The sequence below is a fragment of the Panthera tigris genome, chromosome B2 (genome assembly GCF_018350195.1).
Source record: "Panthera tigris isolate Pti1 chromosome B2, P.tigris_Pti1_mat1.1, whole genome shotgun sequence".
In the NCBI taxonomy this organism is placed as follows: Eukaryota; Metazoa; Chordata; class Mammalia; order Carnivora; family Felidae; genus Panthera; species Panthera tigris.
The window spans coordinates 7,275,458-7,297,152 of NC_056664.1; the positions used below are offsets into that span (position 1 = coordinate 7,275,458).

General features: G+C 44.4%; 1 long non-coding RNA gene across 2 annotated transcripts in view; it reads right to left on the reverse strand.

The window, feature by feature from the left end:
• Positions 1-21,695, reverse strand: part of LOC102970952 — a 154,281-nt gene that overhangs the window by 9,706 nt on the left and 122,880 nt on the right. The window lies entirely within an intron of this gene.

The window sequence follows — 21,695 nt, forward strand, 5'->3', positions numbered from 1 at the left end:
CATCTAATCACATTAGATTTGTTGTTCACAATCACCTGGGGTTTTAGAGCCTCAAAGGGCTTTGCAACCTTCCGTCAACCCATCTCCCCAGTGCAGCTTCCATTGTTGGATGAGCACACCGAGGCATAAAGGTAACGATTTGCCCTTCTGCGGTCAAGTCGGAGGTCCAGTCCAGAAAAGTCAAGTAAGTTCAAAGCAGAAACAATGTGTGGGCCCTGGGCTTGGGATCTGCCCTTCATTCTACAGTGGGGCTCACTGGATTGGACGTTTTTTTAACACGAGAGCGTGTAACAACGTATCACCAGCTCTAGGTATTTTTCATTAATCGCCTTTTCATTAAACTTTCCCTTTTGCTCTCACTACAAGCCAAACGGAAGTAAACGCTTTCCCCCTTGCTATATTCCTGATCTCCCTGTTCTACTGCCCACATGCCTTCATTTAGGGACTCAGTGTTTGCTTTTAGAATAATCCTTCCTTACGGTTTGCAGAATGAATTTGGTTAAGAGTGGTTGTGTCTGGAGTGGGGGTGGGGGGACAGGGGTGGTTAAGAACAGTATCAAATCCAAGAACTCCAGTTTAAGCAATTTTATAAACCTTAAAAATGTCAGTTAAATCACCGATTCGATAGGAAGTTTTAACAAAGTGAGAGAGTAATTGTGGGCTTTTCCACATGCTTTTTTTCCTGGCTCACCTTCCAGCTGCTATGCAGGGTAATCAAGGTGGGTGTGCATTTTCCGCCAAGCCTTGGGGCGCTGTATCCCAGCTGCCAATATTCTCCTAGGGTCAGTGAGCAGGCATACAGCTCATTCCATTTGTAACCGGGAGAAAGAGAGCTCCCCAGGGAAAATGTGCACTCTCCATATGTTCACAGCCCTGTGCAATGGTCTAGGTGAATCACAGTCGGGGAGAGAGAGGGAAAAAAGGATGTGTCCTGACACTTTATTTCCTCCGAGATATCGGAACGTCATTTCCAGGGCTGGTGCAATGCCTTAAACGGCCCGCTAATCTGATCCAGCCAGGGAGATGGGATGCTTTTAAGAGCCTTCCATTAAGTGCATCTGAATTCTATTGCTAAGGCTTCCACCAAACTACCAAAAAAAAAAAAAAAAAAAATGCTTTGATGTGTAGCTCTTCCAAGTGTTGTAAGAAATTCAGAACCTCCTCCCCCAGTGCCTGCCCCTCCCCTCCTTCCCTGCTCCATCCACGGTCCTCCCAGCGCGCGGAGCTGGGCCACGCCGTATGCCTTCCTGCCCATCTGAACGGCAGTTGCTGAAAAAGCGAAGCCAAAAGAAACAGCCAATAAAAACAGAAACAGCTGTAACAATTTTGCACAGCGTGATCTTGATTTCCTTGAGTTTTGTATTTTTGCCTCTTTTTGCTTGCTCCGTCTCTCTCTCCCCAGCTCCATTGTTCATATATTACACCTTCAGCGTTGGGGCCCGAAATGGAGCCAGAGATCCATCCTTTCCCCGTCTGCCAGCCGCTGTAATTCAGAAACGAGGCAGAAGTCCATTTTGAATACGCAGCTCCCAAAAGAAGCCGGGCCAACGGGAGGCTGAAACTGACAGGGTGAGTTGAAAATCGCCACCAAAGACAGGTGTAAAGTTTTTTTTGTTTTTGTTTTTTTCAAAAACAGAACAGACCCGGCTCTCAAACGTGCCTCTCCCTCCTCAGGCCGGTCAGTGGGTGTCCCCGCGGTCCGTGGAGCCCACGGAAACCACCCTTCGCATTTCAGCCCTGTGTGTGTGTTCTCGCCTCTCCAAGTGAAACCTGTCCTCAAGGCTTTACTGCGATGGTTTTTACAGTGGCCTCATTTTACACCCATCTCCCCAAACTCCACCATGGAAAGGTAGCTTGTAGATTGCACAAAGCTACCGGAGGAAGAGGGGAAAGAACAACTCCCAGAAAAGGAGAGACAGACAGCAGGCTGTGATCAGTGCCTTCTTTCCTGGCTGTGCAGGCTGGCGAGCCCTGAGAATGTTTGTCCTCCCCCAGAATGCGCTCAGAATCAGACACGCTCCGTTTGTCCCCATCTTCAGCAGGTACTGTGTCCCAAACCCATGTTCCGGCCAAAAGGCTCGTAGCAGGTGGCACTGACCTCTAATGGTTATAAAAGCCTCTTTTAGGGGCACCTGGGTGGCTCTGTCGGTTAACTGTCTGACGCTTGGTTTCGGCTCAGGTCAGGATCTTGCGGTCTGTGAGTTCGAGCCCCACATCGGGCTCTGTGTTGACAGTGAGGACCCTGCTTGGGATTCTCTTTCTCTCTCCTTCTCTCTCTCCCTTCCCCTGCTCACTCTCTCTCGACATAAATAAACTTAAAAAACAAGCCTCTTTTACTTTACTTGTTTTTTTTAATGTGTTGGGTGGTAGAGGTTGTTTTGTTTCCCTCCAGCTGCTGTCTTTCTTGACCCATGTTCTGGAAGCAGCCCCAGACGGAAGCAGAGCGGGACCCGGGCGAAGCACAATGGAGAACGGGCTGAAATAAGAGCCCTTTCATGGTGGCACAGCCCTGTTTTTCAGATGGTGTGAAGCAGATCTGTAGTTTATTATTAATAATAGCACATGCGTGACACCACATCTTCAAAGGGCTGCGCAAACATTAATTCTTTTGTGATGTGGAAAAAAGCAGCGGCAGCATCTTTTTAAAGTGAATCTCCCAGTCTTCTGGACCGGGGTGAAAAAACAGAGTTCCAGCTCGAGATGAATGAATCAAACCCTGGAGGTCTGAGATCTGCGTCCAATTGAGAAGCGCTTTGAAAAAAAAAAAAAAAAAAATCAGGAGTTTTATCTGAACTCTAGCATGTTCCAAATCCTACCCTCTTTCACACACTCACATGGAAGTCTTTCGAAGACAAGCTGTGGGATCTTTGTTCCAGGAATAAAACAAACAGCATAAAAGAGAGCAGAACAGAGCAGAATGAATGAATTTTCTACAATGCCGAAATGTGATCTGAGGTCTCTAGAAAAAAAGAAAAAAAAAAAGAATTCTTCTCACCAGTTTGGCAAAGCTTGTCCTTCAATTTCATTTGATGTGTGCTTTCTTTGTCAAAGTCACAATCTTCTGTTAAAAGCCACAATTAATATCCCATTTTGCAGAAACAGAATCCAGAGGCCTAGAGGCCTCATCTGCCACTGGAGTTCCCCAAAAGCTTTTCCCTTGAATATTCAAAAGTCTAGCACTTGGTGGTTACAAAGGAATAAACATAGGGGTGCCCTGGGGGCTCAGTTGGTTAAGCGTCCAACCTCTGCTCAGGTCATGATGTCTCCGTTCGGTTCATGAGCTCAAGCCCCGCATCAGGCTCCGTGCTGACAGCTCAGAGCCTGGAGCCTGCTTTGGATTCTCTGTCTCCCTCTCTCTCTGCCCTTCTCCTGCTCCTGCATGCTCTCTCTCTCAAAAATGAAAACATTAAATTTTTATTTATTTATTTAAAAAATTTTTTTTTAACGTTTTATTTATTTTTGAGACAGAGAGAGACAGAGCATGAACGGGGGAGGGGCAGAGAGAGAGAGGGAGACACAGAATCGGAAGCAGGCTCCAGGCTCTGAGCCATCAGCCCAGAGCCTGACGTGGGGCTCGAACTCACGGACTGCGAGATCGTGACCTGAGCTGAAGTCGGCCGCTTAACCGACTGAGCCACCCAGGCGCCCCTAAATTTTTTTTTAAAAAGGATAAACATAATATATGCGTGCCTGTGATAAGGCACAATTACAAAGTGAAAAGTAAAAAACCACTGCCTCACGTAGGTATTAGAACATCACCAATCAGCTGGCAGCTGCATTTCCTCTCCTTTCTGCCCCTTGCCGTCCTGACAGGGGTCATCACTTCTGCCAGGCTGATTGCATCCACAGCCCTCATTAATGTCCTCCTATGGCCTCTATCCTAGAACGTCATCCCTTCCCGCTCTAAGGCTACGCTTGGCAATGTGCCTGGCATTTGCCAATAGGATATAAGCAAAGGAAACAGAAGTAGAGCTTTGGAAAGTACACACACATTCCTGTTGGCCCTTTGCAGGATCGCTCTCACTGATTCCTTCCCTCGGGGCCCCATCATGAGAACAGGACCAGACTAGCCAGCTGGATGGCGACAGACACACAAAGCAGAGCTCTGTCGCCCTAGGTCATGGCCATCCTAGATCAGCCAACAGCCGAGCCAAGAACATGTGTCAGCCAAGATTACCAGAACCACCCAGCAAACCTGTAGCCCCCATGGAAGTACGAGGGAGCCCAGGTCAGGTCAACCGAGCAGTGGCAAGGTCAGATGAACACAGCTGACAGTGAGCTATATACATATTACATGATTCTTTATTTAAAAAAATGTTTTTAATTTATTTTTGAGAGAGAGAGAGCGAGTGAGTGAGCGAACGAGTGGCAAAGGGGCAGAGAGACAGGGAGACACAGAACCCGAAGCAGGCTCCAGGCTCTGAGCTGCCAGCATAGAGCCCAACGCGGGGCTCAAACTCACAACCCGTGAGATCATGACGTAAGCCAAAGTCAGACGCTTAACCAACTGAGCCACCCAGGTGCCCCACGTGTTTCTTTCTTTCAGTCACCGAGTTTCATGGTGGTTGTGTGCAGTATTTTTTTTTTGGCATTATTTATACAATTCCCTTCCTCCTTTTGAAAAAGTCACTGATGGATACAGTGTTAAAAAGTGTATTTCTTGGCCCCGTTGTTTTATCTTATTCAGTCTTTCATAATTTTGCCACATGTTTTCCTTTGTGACTTGTGTTTTTCACCTATCATTATACTTCTTACTTCCATTCACGTCATGTCATGTATAGTGATTTGTTCCCATAGTGTTAATTAATCTTTGTGAATTTCAATTGCTTTCTCCATTCTTCTATGCATGGACATTGGATTTCCTATTGAAAGACATTGGGATTGCCATCAGTTTGGGTTATTACAAACAAACCCACTCAAAAATGTCTCCTAAGAGGGGCACCTGGGTCGCTTGGTTGGCTAAGTGTCCGACTTCGGCTCAGGTCATGACTTCACGGTCCGTGTGTTGGAGCCCCGCGTCACGTTCTGTGCTGACAGCTCAGAGCCTGGAGCCTGCTTCAGATTCTGTGTCTCCCTCTCTCTCTGCCTCGCCCCTGCTCACACTCTGTTTCTCTCAAAAATAAATAAACATTAAAAAAAAATGTCTCGTAAGAGCACATTTCCAACTTTCTCTAGAGCTAATATACCTGGGACTACAATAGCAGGACTGTGGGATAGGAGAATGTTCAAATTTTGACACAAACACCAAATTGTCTTCCAAGTTGGTAGTAGGAACTTACAAGTTCTTACCCCATCACCCATCTGCAGGAAACCATTAAAAGCAGCAGGAGCATGTAGGGGTCCTTTGGGGAGGCTTCAATGACCCGGTCCCGGAAGCGACACATAACCCCTCTGGTCACACGTCACTGCTCACACACAAACACAGGGCTATTCCAGCGCAAGGGTCCCTGGGAAATGTAGTCCAGGAAGAGGAGGCAATGATCTGACCACCTCCTCAGTCCATGGCATAGCTTCAAATCCTTCGAATACTAAAGTATCTTTTATTAGATAAGGACCCCACACATTCATGGAAAGTTTCTTACTTTTGCATGCTCACCAACTCTTTAGGGAAATTAGATCAATTATCATTATCCTCATTTTATAAGTAAGGAAAGTAGGGCTCCAAGTGGTTAAATGACTTGCCCAAGGTCACAAAGTTAGTAATTTGCTAGAGACAAAGTGTGATAGTAAGTCTTTTTCCCCAAAGTCTTGTCCTATTTCTAGTATAATTAACCTTTCTTTCCCCAAATATTCATTCATCCAACTGAAATTAAGTTTTGTAGGACTACTGCATGACTATTGCTCTGTGCTTCATTCCAAAAATTAAAAAAAAAAGGAACATCACAAGGATCCGGTCACTGGAAGCCTACAGCGTTGAGTTTTCGAGCCGTTCTGGGCCGCTCCCTACCTGTGGGCTCCATTTCCTCACTTTTTACTCACAGCTCAGTCCACTCGTGCTAAGTTTACCAGTAATTTCCAGTTGGGTGAATACGGTGGATGGAGCTCAGTTCTCATCCTACCTGAACACTGTCAAATCATCCCAAATGATGACCCATCTCTCGTTGTAAACTTCTCTTCAATTCCCTCGATCCCACACCATACCGAGCCTCTTCCTCCCTGTTTAACTCTTCTTATCCTCCTCTAACCGGTCTTTGCCTCTGGAGGATACCCTAACCCTGCCCACCAGAACCACATCTTTCTTTAAAGACCTAAACGAGGGGCACCTGGGTAGCTCAGTTGGTTGAGCATCTGACTCTTGATATCAGCTCATGATCCCATAGTCATGGGACTGAGCCCCATGTTGGGCTCTGCGTTGAACGTGGAGCCTGCCTGAGGTTCTCTCTCCCTCCCCACTCACTCTCCCTTGCTCACATGTGTGCGTGCTCTCTCGAAAATAAAAAAAACCCAAACGAAAGCTCATCTTGGTGAATTTTTACCTAATTCCCGGGCAAACAGAAAGATCTCCTATGATCTGCAAAACTTTATTCTGAGATCTTTCACAGCATTGACCACATTCCATCTCGTAGGAGTCATCCAGTTATCTCAGGACTTTCCAGTTGAACCGAATTCCTTCGAGACTCAGTCCTGGCGTGTCTTGTCTTTGCCGTCTGCAGCCTCATTTTTGGCTGAAGACCTTCATAAATGCTGCCTCCTCTACCTGGAAGATTTTTTACCTGGTTAATTCCCGTCATCTTTCTCAGTGAAAGTCACCTCTTCAAGGAGGCCTCCCCAGACCCTGATGTGAGCTCAAGTCCCCTTGTTATGTGTACGTGTGGCACCCTGTACTTTTCCCTCCTGGCACCTGTCACAGTTGGAGTGCAACATTCAACTGTGAAATTCATTTCATTTCTATTGATTCTATTAAAAGTCAAGTCCTGAGATCACAGCGTCCAAATGTGTACTCTTTACGGATATATGTTCTTTGCATATAGTAGCCCTTCATTAGATGTTTGTTGAGTGAAATTTTATTACTGCAGCATGAAATCTCAATGAGGTTTTTTTTTTAAGTTTATTTACTCACTTTGAGAGAGTGAGTGAGCAGGGGAGGGGGAGAGAGAGAGAGGGCATATCTCAAGCAGGCTCCGCACTGCCAGCACAGACCCCAATGCAGGGCTTGAACTCACGAGCAGCAAGATCATGACCTAAGCCGAAATCAAGAGCCCAACCAAATGAACCACCCAAGAGCCCCTCAATGGGTTTTTAGACGTTCTCTCTCATATGACTTACAGTTGACTAAACTCATCATTTTTTTTCCTACCTAAACTCTAGAGCCTGATTATTTGGTGGATCTCATTACAGAACTGTAAATACGTGTGCTCTTAAACATCATCTTACAAGATTAAACCCACTGGATTTGCGTCCCGTTATTCCACCCATACCATCCCTGCAGCTTCCATGTCCTCTGGCAATGTGATAATCAAGTCACTGTCAAAGTGCTAACCAGGACAAACTAGAGCCAGGGTTCTACAACCTGCCCCTTGAAGCGATTTTTTAGTATCCACTTACATTACTTTACCATAGACATTCAACCTGCCCGCTACGTTATCCTGATCAGGGCTGATAACTGAAGGAGAGTCTACAAATCAAATACCCTTACACTGCATATGGAAACCTAATCTTTTAGTGTTTTATTATTCTTTTTCTTATTAGAGAAAGAGTGTGCCAGCAGGGGAGAGGGGGAGAGGGAGAGAGGGAGAGAGAAAGAGGGAGATGGTGAGGGAGAAGGAAAGAGGGAGGGAGGGAGGGAGGGAGAGAGAGAGAGGGAGGGAGGGAGAGAAAGAGAAGGAGAGAGGGAGAGAGGGAGGGAGGGGGAGAGGGAGAGAGGATGAGAACCTCAAGCAGGCTCCATACTCAACAGGGGGCTACCCCGGGATCATGACCTGAGCTGAAAGCAAGAGTTGGACACTCAACTGACTGAGCCACCCAGGGTCCCCAAAAACCGAATCTTTTAAGGCCCAAAGAAATGGCAAATGCCACGATACATTCTTACCTCACTTCTCTAAACAAAAGTACTCTCTTCTCCCTCAACGTACCCGCTCTTATTCTTGCCATCTTTCTCTCTCTGACCACATTCTGGCTTCTAATATTGTCAGTCATTAGGACGGCAGGAATTCTCACTACTTACATTCAGTTCCTTCAGGGCAACGAGGGTTTACATCTGCTACGGCGAGGTTACTGGTTAGTGAATATCTCTACCACGCCAGAAACTGGAATTTTAAAGGCACCACCTTCTTTCTTTTTCAGGTAAATATTACAACGGTAAGCGTTCCAGAGATGAGGAAACCGAATGTCAGAGAAGTTGGTTTTCTTTGTATGCCTCATCCAGCATGGGTCCTTCCTTGTTCATAGCATACATTACATTAGTGACTGTCAAATTAAAGTACAAAATCGATGGCAATTTACATGGGAATCCCACCCTCCCAGAGACTATGATATTAGTATCTCGGATTAGATGCCGACTGGACTACACCTGAACTGTTATTCCAGATGAAGGCTGCCTAATGCATTATTAATTCTCTCTTTCAAAGACAGTATGCGCTCTACACTGCTTCAGGCAAATGGAGACAGGACAGATGTGTTATTTGGAAAAAGACTGTTACAGGAAGCAAAAGTATGCAAATTATGCCTCTTCTGTACACTTCAAGACCCATTTTTAAACTGGTAAACTTCTTCAAGGTGACACGCTGACGTTCTGAAATAATTTCTCTCATTAGAGCACGGTGACTATCACTCGGGCTTCTGTTAAGAAGAACGGAAGACGCCGGGGATGAAAACAGTATTTCACAAGTGTAGAGTGATTGTTTCTAACCAAGGATTTTTTTTTTCTCTCAAATCTAGACAAATACACAGGGAAATAGAGCAGATAATGAGGAGTAGAAGGGATTCAAGTGGGACACGTGCATAACAAATCTGTATTTTTCTTTTTGAGAAAGCCACGAAAACCGAGCTTGGGGTCGTGTTTTACAGAGAGGTTTGCACAATCTTTGCAAAACTCCAGGAGTTTCTAATCTAATTGCCTTTTATAGGTAGGAAGACATAAGCCTAGAGAAGAGGAATTTCCCAGATTGAAGGGCAGTCATGCTAGAGCTCAGACTGGAGCCCAGGGTCCGGCCCCAGAGTCAAATTGCTGCCTCTCCACCGCCCCATCCTGCTCTCTTAAATGGGTGCCCACGATATGAAATATGCGTGTGGGATTCCCCAGGCGTGACCGTCCCGACTTCTGGTGACAGCTTCTGTCTTCTCTGGCCTGTGCAGTGGTTCTCACTTGCCTGGCAATCTTAGTTCACTTCTCCAGACAAAGTTCCTTCTGTGTGGTGGACATTAGTTTTTCCATCTGTGTGTCCCCTAGGGCTGGGTCAACACACCCTTCTAGCAAGCTTTGACCAGAAACTTTATGAACTTCAGTTTCCTTGTTTTTAAAACAGGAGAAATAGGGGCACCTGGGTGGCTCGGTGGGTTGAGTGTTCGATTCTTGATTCTGGCTCAGGTGATAGTCCCAGGGTTGTGGGATGGAGCCCCACTAGGCTCCAAGACAGGCATGGAGCCTGTTTGAGAGACTGTCTCTCTCTGCTCCTCTCCCCTGCTCATTCGCATGCTCTTTCTCTAAAATAAAATAGAATGTGGGGCGCCTGGGTGGCTCAGTCGGTTAAGCGCCCAACTTTGGCTCAGGTCATGATCTCACAGTTCGTGAGTTCGAGCCCCGCATTGGGCTCTGTGCTGACAGCTTAGAGCCTGGAGCCTGCTTCCAATTCTATGTCTCCCTCATTCTCTGCTCCTCCCCTGCTCATGCTCTCTCTCACCTTCAAAAATAAATAAAAACATTTTTAAAAAATTTAAAGTAAAAGAGTGAAATAAAATAAAATGGGAGAAATCACAGCTGCTGTGCATTGTTGTGATGGAGGCCAAATGAGATCATGTATGAGTTGCATTAATCACACAGAGAATGAGGAGTAGTTCGTCGTGGTTTGCTATTACCGTCTGTCGATTTTGACTACAAGTGCGCACTAGGTTTCCTGAGCTGTCGTTTTCAGTGGCTGCTGTTACGAGAATGGATCCTTTCCAGAACATGAAGAAACACTCTGTTTGGGAACCTGTAAGTCCTCTTCATACAAGCAGAATGACTGGAATAGACGAGGGATGTTGAGGGAAACGGAAAACACTCTCTATGTTGTCTCCACCCGTGACGTTCTAATTTTTCTTGTTTCCTTTGCTCTGGGAGAGCAGTAGACTGGATCCAGCTCACCTTCAACAATAACCTTGAGATGATTCTTAGGCGCCTCCACCTTGGCATGAGTCGGGCTTCTCCAGAGGAACAGAACTGATAAGACACTGACTTGTCTAAAGGAACCCAGTTCGTCGTCCATACTGAGCGCCCCGTGGAGCTGATCGGAAGCCAAGGTGTCAGACCGCTGCATCACGACCAACAGCCATAGGCAAGGTTGAGGCTGAGGGACTTCACAACAACACAGGAGTATTTGCAAGTTCCTTCTGGGTTATCAGTCGGATTAAGTAATTCTCCTCCATATGTGTCCCTATTTAGAAAATAAGAGTTAATTGCTGAGTTCAGAAACAAATGATCACAAATCCAAGTTAGCCAACGGGACAACACCAAGTCTTATGGGCACAAAGAAAAAGTCCTTTCGCAGGTGCAAAGTTTGGAGAAAAGAGTCCACAAGACTACACCCACTTTTTTTTTTTTTTTAATTGAAGGGTGGACATACAATACTGTACTGGATTCAGGTATACAACATAGGAACCCAATAGTTAGATGCCTTATGAAACAAACAAGACCATGTCCACTTGTGACAGCAATCGTAAGTTCAGGGATCCCTAAGACCACTCTTGGGTTCCAGAATTAGCAAGAAGGCCTTCAGTTACACTTGGGTTTCAGTGTAACACCCCAGAAGCTGTTATACTGACTGCTACGCTTATCACAGCTGAGAGATACGGATTAAAATCAGCCAAGGGAAAGGCTGGGTGGGGCGGAGTCAGAGAAAGTATGCGATGTGGAGCTTCTGGCTGTCCTCTCCCCAGGGAGTCGCGATCCACTTTACTTTTCCAGCACTGGCGTGGGACAACGTACAGCGAGTCTTTCCAAGCTGGGGAGCTCGCTCGAGCTTCAGTGTCCAGGGATTTCCCTGGGGCTCCATCACCTAGCCCTGAGTGACTGCCCAGACAGCTGATCTCAGTCTCCGGCCCCTCCGTGATGCAAACCCCACTGCACGGCACATCGCTGGTGTGGCACAAAGCTTCCACTCCAAACTGCGCTGGCTCTGTCCACTGCCCAATGGCCTCCAGGTAAACAGAAGCACTTTCCTCAATGTCAACTTTTGACAACTTTCCTCGGACGACACATTCTGAGGGCTTACAGGTTACTGTCCAAGAAACCAGGACAGAGGCCAGACTTCTCTCTGGGGAAGGGAGAGCTCTGTACTCCACTACTGGATAGCTGGTCACACCTGGGGATGCTCTCCCATTCTAACTTAATCTGTAAGTGCGTTTTATCCATGAAACAAACACTTCTTAAGCATTTATTTTGCTCTGGTCTTCTCTGAAATGTTTTTCCAACGTTGCCTCCATTAATCCTCACCGCAGCCTGCTGCAGTCAGCACTTAAAAAAATTTTTTTTCAACGTTTATTCGTTTTTGAGAGACATAGTGCGAATGGGGGAGGGGCAGAGAGAGAGGGAGACACAGAATCCGAAGCAGGCTCCAGGCTCCGAGCTGTCAGCACAGAGCCCGACGTGGGGCTCGAAGCCACGGACCGCGAGATCGTGACCTGAGCCAAAGTCAGACGCTTAACACACTGAGCCACCCACGTGTCCCAGTGGGCACTATTTTAACGGCATTTTAGAGACGAGGAAACTGAGGCTTGTCTCCAATTACAGAGCCAGTGACTGAAGATGGAATAATCAAGGAATACGGGAGTCCAGAGGTACAATGAAGAGACTACAGGAGCTTGTGCTCATCATCACTGTACCGCAAACATACTGCCTTTTCCATGCGAAGTCAATGTCCACAGGTACATGCTCAAAGAAAGCACGGGTACTGACTGAAAACCGTCCACTGCTGCCCTTCTGTTCCACAACATATGTGAGTTCATTCTGCCACAACCAGCAACTCATCTCGCTCTACATTTAACCGAAATAAATAGAAGGCAGAAGGACACGAAGACTTACCATGAGCTCACGGTGCCCTGATCAAAGAAGGCTGAGTTGACCACAGTATTTCAAATGGTCTTTTTGTCTGGCATCCCAGAGGTCTGTCCACCCTGGGGCACTGCACAATAGTAAGATTCCGGATGAGTGAAAGGCATGCCTTTCTTTATAAAGCAGGATAAGGGCCATTCTGAAAGGGGAGGTGAGGACGACCAGCGTTTGAGGCTTCAAATACAAATGTCTGACAAGAAAACTGTTTCCCTTAAACCACTCCATGCGAGCATGCCCCTTGGGAAATCTTCATATGCCCCAGGATGCCTTGGTTTGGTACCAACTGGTCCAGATGATCCAACTTCATTAATTAAAAAAAAAAATTTTTTTAATGTTTATTTATTTTTGAGACAGAGACAGAATGCGAGTGGGTTAGGGGCAGAGAGAGAGGGAGGCACAGAATCCGAAGCAGGCTCCAGTCTCCAAGCTGTCAGCACAGAGCCCGATGCGGGGCTTGAACCCACGAACTGTGCGATCATGACCTGAGCCGAAGTCCGAGGCTCAACCGACTGAGCCACCCAGGCACCCCAACTTCATTAATTTTTAAATTTGGGGTAAAAAGCTTCTGTTCACTTGCTGTGTGACCAATGGTGTTGATATTTAATAAATAAATTGGGATGGGAGTCCTGAAAACGCACTGAACGTATGAGGAATTTCGTGTGAAATCCAGCTGAAGAGAGCCTGATGTACAGGGGGAGAAGAGAGTTACAATTTTTCTGAGGAATGGTGATTGAAGAGACGTGGACCTAACGATGCTGTGAGAAAGAGGCCCTTCCCCAACCGGGACAGGGCCAATGATGCCGTCTACCCTCAGGCAGCACGAGGGAGGAGTGTTTCTACTCATGGCCGTTCTCTGATGACACAGGGACATCTCCAGAGTGGCCGGTGGTTTCCAAAAGATGGTGCCTCCAACAGCAAACCCAAACGGACATCGATTGGGAGGAGAGACACGGGCCAGTTCTAAGCACCAGAAGGTGCTCTTACTGGGAAGACATTTGTGGGCCCCCTCTTAGATCTGTTTCTGTCCAGGTAGGAAATTCCTGGAAAAGGAGGAGAGGAGCTCAAGCTACTGCCACATAGCAACATGGCGAGCATGAGCAATGGGGTTCCGATGTGGGTCTAGCGTCATTCTTATGACCATTTGGTGCCTCCACATCCCTCAGGTGGGTGGTCTTGGAAACATCCATCACAACTGCGATTTGAAAGAAATATTAAAGACAGATGTTCTCCCATTTTACTGCGTTTCAGTTTTACAAACAGGTAACGGTGAAATTTAATATGGAAAACTGCCTTCCTCAGAGGATTCTTTTGTAATGATTAGAAGCTAAAGGATCCTTCGAGAAATTTGGCCAAAACTGTCAGTGCTTCACTGTACCTACACTCTACAAACACTCCAACTGTCTGTTTTTAATAGAATTACCAAGGCATCAAATCTACACCAAAATAATGAGTTGAAAAGTGAGAAGTTTAGTGAATGAACCAGTTGTACAACTCCTATAAAAACAAAAATATTCTAGGTTTGGGGGGTGGGGGGCATTTGCTTTGGTTTTGTGCTGGCTTATCCCACGGGATTAACAAAGCTCTTTGACTATTTGGTTTTGTGTCACTATTGTCTATACCGCTTCATAGATCACACTTCTTCAAATGTGGGGCTTGTAGGGTCCAGAAAGTGCACTTACACCCGCTCCTGGCACTGTTGTATGAGGTAACTTTCCAGACTTGTAGTGTAGAGAATACTCCCCACCTCCAGAGTGGGAAGCTTCCAGATCACAGGGGACACCAGCATCACAGGTACAGCTCAAGTAAAGAGGAAAATAAAACAACAAAAAAAAGAGTTGACTCTCGGGACTCTCCTCAGGGTGTATGTTTGGCTTTCTTGCTATCGGCGCCTAGCATTAATATTTGGCCAAAGCACATTTATAGTAACGCGTGGTGGGGGCACCTGAGCGGCTCAATCGGTTAAGCGTCCAAGTCTTGATCTCAGCTCAGGTCTTGATCTCAGGGTCGTGAGCTCAAGCCCCGAGTTCAGCTCCACACTGGGTGTGGAGACTCCTTAAAAAAATAAAAATAAAAATATAGTAACACGTGGAAGGGCACGGTGGAGGAGGGTGAGAGCACGGGCCGCGAGGTCACGGGTAAAGGCACTGGAAAGGAGAAAGTGGACGTGTTTCAGATTTTAGTTGGAAGAATGTGCCTTTGTTTCCAATTCATAGTCTCCTTTAGTCATGACAGGGCATAAATAGAAGACTGAACTTTAAAAAAATAAATAAAGAAGGCAGGATGGTTTTGTTTCTGTAAATGCCTTGAACAAAGCATGTGTTTCTGTTTAATACTGGATGAGCTCCAATTGATGTCTAGATCCTTGTCAAAATGTTTACTTTTCTGTGGGATTTTTTTTTTTCCAGTGGGGCATTACAAAGCCATGCCTATAGCTCTGGACTTCAAAGTTGCGGCCAGCCTCCCTCGAAAAGCCATTGTTTCACCTACTTCCCCGTCCCCATTCAAATTAAATCTTAGTTTCTAAAAAATCATTTTGTGCCTGAGAAAGATCAATCTTGGTACGAAACCCGAAGAAACCGTTGGGAGATTTGAGGGAAATTCACCAAAGCAACTACTAGGACAACAAATATGGAAAACATGAATGTTTGTTTTCATTGGGATACTCTGCACGGTATTTTGGGGCCATGTAAAACAACAAAAATAACTTGTTTTATTCCTGAGCAGTTGTGAACTACTGATTTGAGTATGCACAAGCCCCGTGGAGGGAAGTCTGAAAAAAAAAAAATGTTGCTCTATGCTACATTGGGTATTTTATTCAACCCCACAGGCCTATAGAAGGTAAAATACATATGCCATGAATTATAAATATGTCAAGACAATAAATGAATAACCCTGAATGGTTTTATCTTACATTTTCCCCTGGAAAACTTAACCCTTAATGAAAGCCACATACTATGATACAAACGACGAAGGAACAAATCTAAGAGTAGGAAAAAATGTGTCTGTAGATAATAGCTATTTAGTTACAAAGATAAAAGAATTTTGTAAAAATAAGCAAAAACTAAAGCCTCTGACAGTCCCTGTGGAAGGATCTGATTTCTCCCTTTTCAATTTTTAAAATCCTTTAGATCAATGTCTTTCAACTTCTGGGTAAAATACCCACTTTTCCATCCCCCAGTGGAGGGCTGAAATTGGATTCAAAAGTTCTGTGCTTTGGTCTTGCTCCGTCCGCCTTGTGACTCTAGGTTTGTGAATTAGTGCTCGATGCTTTAACAATCATCCCCGGGGGTGCACGGGAGGCTCAGTCAGTTGAGCGTCCGACTTCAGCTCAGGTCATGATCTCACCATTTGTGAGTTCAAGCCCCACATTGGGCTCTCTGCTGTCAGCTCAGAGCCCGCTTCAGATTCTCTCTCTCTCTCTCTCTCTGCCCCTCTACTACTCATGCTCTCCCTCTCTCTCAAAAATAAACGTTAAAAAAATAAATAAAATAAAATAAAATAAAATAAAATAAAATAAAATAAAATAGGTAATACAAATATACGGCAACCACATTTCCCACATGGTTAAAAAACATAGGAAGAGGGCACCTGAGTGGCTCAGTTAGTTAAGTGCCTGACTCTTGATTTTGGCTCAGGTCAGGATCTCAGTGGTTCGTGGGTTTGAGCCCCGCATCGGGCTCTGAGCCAACCACACGGAGCCTGCTTGGGATTCTGTTTCTCTCTCTGCCCCTCCTCCACTCAGGCAGTCTCCGTCTCTCTCAAAATAAATAAACAAACTTAAAAAAAAAAGACAATGACTGATTATTAATTCATGAATCTGACGGCTGGCTGGCTGGTCCTACCCCCTTGGCTATTTTGCTGGGGCTGGTAGATCTATGATGCCCTCATCCATATGTCTGCGGCCTTGGCCTGGTCTCCAGGTGGCCCATCAGGAGGCACCTTGTGGCACAAAGATTCCCAGCAGGAAGAAGGGAAAAAGCACCTGTCAAGCCTCTGTTTGTGCCATGTTTGCTGTTGCTCCATTGGCCAAAAACAATATGAGTTAAGTGCAGTTAAAGTGGGTGTAGACACGTAAGGAAATAGATACAGGGACGCATGAACAACGTGAGAAGCCTATTACAACAATCTGCCCCCTCTAGGCAGGTCACTTCACCTGTCTGGGACTCAGTTTCGTCACCTCTAGATTGGAAAATGGAGTAATTATTACTTTAAAAAATTGGTTTGGAGAATTAAATGAGAAACTATATATGGAAGTTTCTGAAGAACGAAGAGAACTCTCTAACTGAAAAGTAGCATTGTGACACAGACCTGTATTGCTCTGGGTCGCTTCCCCCAACCACGTTTTTAAGTTTTTACACGTCTTCCAACCACATTTAAACAAATTCACCCTGATGAAAATTAACTTAAACCTTTTCTTTTTTTTTTTTTTAATTTTAAAACCAAATCACTACTTTTTCAACTAAGTGTTTAATGTTGAATTCGGTCACCGGAGTTGTCTTCAGCAGAAAAATCTGATGTCACCTAACTTAACATTTGTAGAACTAAGACTCTGTCTACACAATGCCAAAATATCTGGTCACTTGAACAAAGTTGGATTTTATAAGGCATCTGGATGACGCATCTACCTAGCACTGAATATTGTGAGCCTGTACTGATCACGTGGACTGCTTTCGTTCATTTTGTGTCTTATAGGGTACTCCAGCTGCCTGCTTTTTAATAGCATTGGTTATTCGAGAATATGCCCTGAGATTAAAATGTCTTTTGCTGAGAAAAGTGACTTTCATCTGTCATACCCGATGCATCTCTTCCACGTTAAATTTCCTTTAGCAAAATAAATGAGTTCTAGCTAGAACCAACAAGAGACTAAAAGAGAACACACAGTATTTTGAGTTACAACTGCCATAGAAAGGTGGGTTCCTTTTCTCCTTCTTCTTCCTCTCCTATGTGCTTAAAGCATGTGAAATGACAGCGTGCTGAAGCATCATAGGATTCTACGACCATAGTCACCTTAAATTAGTGTGAAAGGACCCTGAACAGCAATGCTGATTAGTCCCAAGTAGAGTTTACAACTTCTTATCATGTTCATAACTTGGCCCCCAAGTTCAAGGGAGAAATAGGACCTTTGGCATGATTTTCCTTTTTTTTTTTTTTTTATTTTTTAAAAATTGTATTTATTTTTGAGAGAGAGAGACAGAACCCAAGCAGAGGTGGGGCGGAGAGAGAGGGAGACGCAGAATCAGAAGCAGGCTCCAGGTTCTGAGCTGTCAGCACAGAGCCCAACGCAGGGGTGGACCCACAAATCATGAGATCATGACCTGAGCCAAAATCAGACACTTAACTAACTGAGCCACCCAGGCGCTCCTGGCATGATTTTCATATTTGGGGTTTTACTTTTTTTTAACTTTTAGTTATCAATGTGTCACTAAATTTTAATTTATTAATGCCCACTGTCTCCAGGAAGTTGAAGCTTTATAGAAAAAGCTTTGTGTGTCCTAATCCTGAATGTTCTGCCCATCTGTAAAATGCATTAGAGGTAAACACATATGGTGACTGGTCATTAAGGGACAACTTGAGCAGTTACCACCTTCTCACCCAACACTATCCAGTGCACACAACTTCTTATCCCTTTTTGTTCTCCTTTCTTTTTTTCCTTCAGTTCCTGCCTGACCCACTTCTCTTTAACTTTTTTTTTTTCCGTTTTATTTCCCGATGGTGTCATTAAGCAGCCGCAGGATTTCTTAGCAAACACAGTAGACTTACTGTAAATTTGAGTCATGTTCTACGATGAAAAGTAGTTTGAGATATAAATCAGAATGACTCTAAGAAACACGGCAACTGGTGAACGAAATTAAAAAAACACTGTTTGAAAATTTTAAGTCCAGCATAGTTAACATACAGTGTTCTATTAGTTTCAGGTATAACATAGTGGCTCGACACTTCCCATGCATCACCAAAGCTGGTCACAAGTGCACTTCTAAATCCCCATCATCTACTACCCCACCCCCCACCCACCTCCCCTTTGGTAACCATCCGCGCAACTGTTCTCTATAGTTAAGAGTTTCTTTTTTGGTTTTGTGTCTTTTTTTTCCTTTGTTCTTTTGTTCTATTCCTTAATTTCCACATATGAGTGAAATCATATGATATTTGTCTTTCTCTGACTTATATTAAAGGAAAACTCTCGAGGGGATCCTGGGTGGCTCCGTCAGTTAAGTGTCTGATTCTTGATTTTGGCTCAGGTCAGGCTCTGAGATGACAGTGCGGAGCCTGTTGGGGATTCTCTCTCTCTCCCTCTCTCTCTGCCCCTCCCCTGATCATATTTGTTCTCTAAAAATAAACAAACATAAGGAAAGGAAAGGAAAGGAAAGGAAAGGAAAGGAAAGGAAAGGAAAGGAAAGGAAAGGAAAGGAAAGGAAAGGGAAAAACTCTTGAAATGTGATTATTCTGTATATAACTCTTCGCCTCCAATGTTCTGCCTTGATGGAAAGTTTTAGCTAGGTATTTGCTAGACCTCACTCATGGGTATGAAGTTTAAGATTTAGGAAATATAAGCACTCTTACCTCACATATATAGACTAAATCAGTACATATAATAAGGATAAGCACAGCGCAATTACAAGGCACCGTTCTTTAATTTGAGATGACCAGCATCTAATAGGCTATGCTTACATTTTTGAATCACTGCAAGATTAGAAGTGCTAGCAACAATCAAATTTGGAGAGAAGAGATTTAATTCTGTCTAACGCAACTTTTGGCTTAAGTATAGTTCCTGGCATTCTACTTCTTTGAAAATGAGTAACACTACTAATCAATAATTCATTCACAACCACGTTATAAACCGAGCAGTATAATTTTTCGGGTTGAACTTTTTGATCCTAGACAGTAAAATTAGATTCCACTAATTATAGTCGGAGACAATGACCATTATATATTTTTAAAATCAAAACGAATCACAATCTGCTTCTAATCCACAAGTTGGGCTTCATCTTCCGTATCCAACCTTCTCCAAGCGACCAACTTATGAATCATACGGAACTTGGGCTCCATCCATCCTCTGCCCGAGACAGAACTGTAGAAAGTCCTGCTCTAGCTTTCTTTCCTTAGAGCAAAGGAATGTTCCTCTCCTGGACCTATGCCTTCATCTTTCTAGACCTGGAACCTTGGAATTCCCTGCCTCAATGACCCTATACCCTTTTCTAAGGCCAGTGTAAGGAGGCTGGTCTCTAGGGCAGATGGGGAGCACATGTTGAACCCTAGGCTCAAGGGTTCACACATCTTCCCAGAAGGCTGCCCATGGGAGGAACAAGTCTACAGAGAGGAAGATAAAGGGTGTGGGCCACAGGCTAGGCCTCCACTGTTGCTTTCACTTGGCCCCCACAACGAACCTGGTGTGAACCTACAGAATTTAACATATTGCCCAAACCCACAGGGACCTGTTGGGTTTGAGGTCTTTGCATATGCTCTCTTCTCCACATCTGGAGAATTCTCTCTCCTCTTCACTCCTGGAGATTTCTCCAGTAGATCTGATCCGACTTCCTTTGTGAAAATTCTTCTAACTTTTCTGGACAGATTGGCTGTCTTCTCCTTTGGGTTCCTATGATGTGTTCTACTGATATTTACCATGGAGAAATTAACACATCTGACTATAATTCTTTATTCATATATTTGCCTCCTTCTCATGAAAAATTCGAGGCCAGCGAGAGTTACATTCCAATGATGATGCTTCATAAATATTCAATGAATATGTGTTGAATTCAATGCACTAAATGTGTGTAGTTTGTAAATTGGCTATCAGGCTCATTTCTCAGACTGAAATTCTTCAGGCTATGTCTGAGGATAATATTACATTTTTCTTTTTATAAAGGAATAGAATGGTAAACTCATAATTAGTTAAGGTATTTTCCAAAGTGCGAGATTCCAAAAATTCCATCGATAAGAACAAATGTTTGAGGGATGATACAGTCCTCAGTAAAAATGGACGACTGTGCTTCACATGGCTTCAAATGGAAGAGAGCTGCCCACAATGAGAATATGACCAAGGAAATCTGTCACCCCCACAGGCTGGATGCACCCATGGCATCAGCTGTTACTACGTGCATTTGAGTCAAACTAGAAGATGGGACATTTCCAGAGAAATAAATTCAAATTGATAGAGTTTACTGCAACCTGCTAATCTGCCATGCAGAGAAATGGGCAATATTCTCAGAGGAATCTCATGATCGTTATTCAAGGCACTTAAGTAGACACCTAAATCGCGTGGCATACAGCCTCTTTGTTGCTCCAAATTCCAACAGATGCTTACCAGCTTGCATTTTGCACCCCTCTGCTAGATGCCAGGAACTCTTCCAGGCATTTTACAAGTAGAATTGTTTAATCCCCACAAGAACACGGTGAGGCAGAAAGTGAGGGTCAGGATAGTTAGGAAACTTGCCCAAGCTCACTAGGGGAGTGAACCTATGAGTCTTGGAGGTAGAAAGATCAAAAATTGGGAGTCGCTGAAATATGCATGGCAACTAGAGCCGCTGGTCTGTTAGAAGGGCAGGAGAGCACTGATGGGGCTGAACTGAGGAGCTCGTGCAGGAGATGGAGAGGGTAGCCCCATAAAAGTGGGAGAAGAAACAAGAGCAGTGATATTCCAGAAACCAAAGGAGGAAAAACGTGCATGAAGTCAGCTCCACATTACCAGATCTTATACGCACATCACACAGTCGACTGCAAGGAGGTCCCGAGGTACATTTAGAAAGTCTCTGTCAGAAGTTCACATCCAGACTAAAGCCTGATTTGGTGAGCTGGTGAATGAATGGAAGGCCATCATGTAGGAGTAAAGAAACAGAAAGCTTTCAGAAGGTACTGAAAGGAAAGGCAAACCCAAGGCAGAAGTTTAAAAGCTAGGAAAGGTCCAAAGTTTGTTCTTAACAGTGCGTATTTTCCACTTGGAAAGTGGAAAAGAGTCAAAGCAATTTTAAATATGGCACAGTTTTATTCGCTAAAGCCACTGACTTCCTAAACGTTTACAGCAACATCTACGTAGTTCTAGATTCTTGATACTCAATGTCTGGTCATCTACGTTAGCGTTCCCTGGGAAGTAGTTAAAACTACGAAATCGCAGACCCCCAGTGATGCAAATGCGTTTTAAAGTTTAGAACCCACGAATCTAGATTCTACTACAGATAACCCAAGAGAAATCTTATCCATTAAAGTATAGTTTGAAATTGTTGTAATTTACTCTGTATACACACCAGAGTCACATCTAATTTATTTGTGAATACCAGCATTGCTCTTTTTTCAAATCCAGTAATTAACTAGCTTCAAGTTATACTATCTCAAGTAATGAATTTTACTCTTAAATTGGAATACGATCCCATCCATGCATACAGATGGTGCAGATTCACTTGGGTGGATGGCTCTCCCTGCACTGTGCAGTATGTTTTTAGCCTTCTCTAATTCAAAG